This window comes from Empidonax traillii, unplaced genomic scaffold, assembly GCF_003031625.1.
Source record: "Empidonax traillii isolate 1590-97213 ecotype Southwest subspecies unplaced genomic scaffold, ASM303162v1 scaffold701:size746704, whole genome shotgun sequence".
NCBI lineage: Eukaryota > Metazoa > Chordata > Aves > Passeriformes > Tyrannidae > Empidonax > Empidonax traillii.
This window is the reverse complement of record NW_020955894.1, coordinates 709,345-713,255: the sequence shown is the minus strand read 5'-3', so window position 1 is coordinate 713,255 and position 3,911 is coordinate 709,345.

Genomic DNA, 3,911 nt, shown 5'->3' with positions numbered 1-3,911 from the left:
GCGATGCCTGGGAAAACCTCCAGATCACAAAGTCTGGTGGTCTGGCCTCAAGGGCACCTTCCACAGGGACTGCAGGTGACCAAGTCCCGTGGTCTGGCCTTGAGGGCAACTTCCACAGGGACTGGTGATTCCCAGAAATGCTCTGGGTCACCAAGGCCTGTGGCCTGGCCTCGAGGGCCACTCCCACACGGAGTGAGGATGCCTCAGAGAAGCTCTGGGTCCCCAACTCCTGTGGCCTGGCCTCGAGGGATCTTGCTACAAAGAAATCTCTCGGAAATGCTTCAGGTCAGTAAGGAACGAGTTGGCTGCGAGGAGACTCCTCACAGCACCGCTCTGTCCCGTCCTGTCCAGACGCGTGCTCCGAGCACAGTGACGTGGCCGTGTCGCCGCCAACACCAAGATCACGGCGTGTCACAAAGGGCCTTGGACACCCTGCCCTGTTCCATCCCATCGACAACGGCCACTGTGTCACAAAGGGCTCTGTGACACACGGCCACGTGCCCTGGGGCCTCCCCCAGCATGGCCAAACTGCCCCAGGTTGGAAGGAATGCATTCCTTAAAGCATCTGAGACAGCTGGATGTGAAATTTAGGCACGGTTCCAAAAAGAAGCAAACACTCCCCTCATGTGCCTGCTCATGGCAGCAGAAGGAGTCCCCTCTGCTGCTGACACAGCCACAGCAGGAAGGGCATGGGGCCTCCACAGAAGCTGGCACGGCCTCCTTGGGAGACGTCCTGCTGCTGGTGGCCACCATAAACACAGGGTGGGTGACACAGAGGAGCAACGTGTGGGCAAGGGCACGATGCTGCTCTGACCCCTTTTGGCTGCACCAAAATCAGCAGCTCTGGCAACTCCCCGCCCAAAGAGACCTGCCACCGCCCTAAGTCCTGCCAGGGGTGGTGCTTGTCTCCTTCCCCAAAGACCTGCGCCCCTGGGGACTTCCCTGCCAGAGGGCAGTCAAAGCCAACAGGCATTGATGACTGTGCTCTTGCAGGGGGCTGTTGGGAGGAGCGTCTGCAGCAATTTGTGGCAATGCTTGGCATCTGTCAGAAGGCAGAAGTTGTGGTTCCTTGCTGGAATGATTTCTTCATGGAAGTGATTACCTGCAGCACAAAAATATCTTTGCTGTGAAGGCATAGAAGAATCTGGCATTTAATAATCTTGCATTCAAGAGAGCATTACTTCCCATTACTCAACACAGGGAGTTCAAAGAAGTGGCAAACTTTGCAGTTTACGTCATGTGCGAGGACCCGACAACGTCAAAGATTTGGAGTTTGCTTCCCCTCTCCAACCTGCAACTCATTTGCCTTCACACGGTCCATTGAGAGTCAATTTCAAAAACTAAACAGAAGCCAAAAACCTGGGCTGTGTTTGGTTTGCAACGGGTTTTCTGGTAAGGGACAAATATAGAAGTATTCTGGTAAGGGATAAAGGCTCTGAAGGAACAAAAGTTCCCTCAGTGTTCCAAAAGCACCCCAAACAAAGCAAGATATTGCAAAACACTAATATTCAAACCAGGGAAAATAAAATTACCCAAAAAAAATTGCCTAACTTTGAGCTCTAGAAGAAGAAAAGAGCATGGGGAAGGGGGCAAGGAGGAAAAGGGGTGGGAAACCAGGGGCAGTCTGCTCTGGCATGGGTAGAATGGGAAACATGAAGGGTTGGGGTGACAAGAGCGCTCTGGAAAAGAACAAGAAAAGAAACAAGGGAAGAAACACCCTTGCAAAAAAAGGCTGCAAGGTCTCAACCAGCCTGGGCACCATCCAGCTGCACTGGGGTCGTTCAAAGGACCACATTTAGGCATTGCAACCTCACTGGGACGATGTCAGCCAAGCAGTGCCACAGAGAAAGCAGGATTGCCTTGTTCCCTACCCACTTCAGCCCATTTTGCTGTGAACTTTGGAAAGCAATTCAAACTCTTGACATTCTGACTTTGTTAATAAAGTGCCATCAAAGCCCCCAAGAAATGCGCCCCAATACAAAGCCTGCACACCGAGTGTTGAAGACATTAATGAGCTGCAATTCATCATCATGGCTAGGCTTCGTGAACGAAGATTTGAGAAGGGCTCTACCCACGTTTGCTACAAGCACGCTGATGGCTAAAAAGGCCAATGTGAGATAGACAAGTCCGGTTGCAGAAGGTACAGCAGAAAGACTCCCCAGGTGATATCGACAAGACGCGATTCTTTCTGTGTTGTCTTTTCTCCTCGAGAGTGATCCTGCGTGTGTTCTCAAAAGCAGCAGCAGCGTTATAGATGGTGTGTCTCCAGGCCTCCCAGTTGGAGGCCAGGGTAGACCAGTGGTGGTGATCAATATGGCCAAGGCTGAGGGATTGTTTCAGGCAGTCCTTGGATCTCCTCTTCGGGCCTCCTCTCTTGCGGCAGCCAGTGGCAAGTTCCCCATAAAGCACGATCTTAGGGAGGCGATGGTCCTGCATCCTGGAGATGTGCCCTGCCCAGCACAGCTGAGTTCTCAGCAGCAGGGCCTCAATGCTTGGGACTGCTGCCTGTTCAAGGACAGATGTGTTGGTCACATAGTCAGTCCAGTGGATGTTTAGGATCGTACGGAGGCAGCGCTGATGGGAGCGTTCTAAGAGACGCAAGTGGTGCTGATAAATGACCCATGATTCAGATCCATATAAAAGAGTAGACAGCACGATGGCTCTGTAAACACTGTTCTTAGTACTTTTCTTCAGGTGTTTGTTTTGCCACACTCTTTTATGGAGTTTACCGAAAGCTCTGTATGCCTTTGCTAACCTGTTGTCAATTTCAGCATCAATCTTACCGTCTGAGGAGATGATGCTCCCCAGGTAATTAAACTGTTGGACTGATTTGAGTGCTGTTTCACCAATGGTGATATGGGGATGACGGAAGACTTCCTGAGGTGTAGGCTGATATAAAACTTCTGTCTTCTTCAAGCTGACTTCCAGACCAAACAGCTCAGCAGCCTCTGCAAAGCAGGATGTTAAACGCTGCAGAGCTACTTCTGTGTGGGCGATGAGGGCGGCATCATCAGCGTAAAGCAGCTCACAGACAAGATGATTTAAGGTCTTAGTGTGGGCCTTCAGTCGCCTTAGGTTGAAAAGGCTCCCATCGGTACGATATCGAATATAGACACCATTTTCATCATCAAGGTCTGCCGTGGCCCTTTGGAGCATCATGCTGAAGAAGATCGTGAATAAGGTTGGTGCGAGAACGCAGCCTTGCTTCACACCATTAGCTATTGGAAACGGCTCCAAAAGTGCGTCCCCATATCTGACTTGACCGCGCTGGTCCTCATGAAGCGAGGTGATCATTTTGAGGAACTTGGGAGGACATCCTAAACGTTCCAAAATCTGCCACAGACCTTTTCTACTCACAGTATCAAAAGCCTTGGTGCAATTAATGCCCAAGCGGCAGAGCTGTTGCAATAAAGTTTCCAAAGGCCAACCCAGTGCATCCCGGTGTGCTCCTCCGTGCGGGCGGCTGGGGCAGCGCTGCTCGGGGTCAGTGTTCTGGCAGTGCAGGTTCAGCCCTTGCCGGGAGATGCGAAGCAGGTGGGATGGAGCCTGGGGGCGGTGCGGAGGTTTGTGCCAGCCTTATCACCGGCTGGGTGTCCCCGCTAGGGTTCTCGGGGCGGGACGGGAGCGAGCCGAGCCGTGCACCCGCCCATGCTCAGCCCCGGCCCATCCCCGCGGCTTCGCGGCTCCTCCCGCCCGGCACCGCCCCATGCCCAGGTGTCCCCGAGCCCAGCGCAGTCGAGCTGAGCCGTGTCGAGCAGAGCAGAGCTGAGCCGAGCGGAGCCGAGCAGAGCCCAGCTGCGGTGAATCGCGGCGCTCCCCCTGGGCAGGAGGAGGCCGGGCCGGGCGCGGAGCGGCTGCGGGAGGCGGGCGGTGCGCGGGGGGCGGCAGTTCCGCAGCCCCGGCATGGCCCG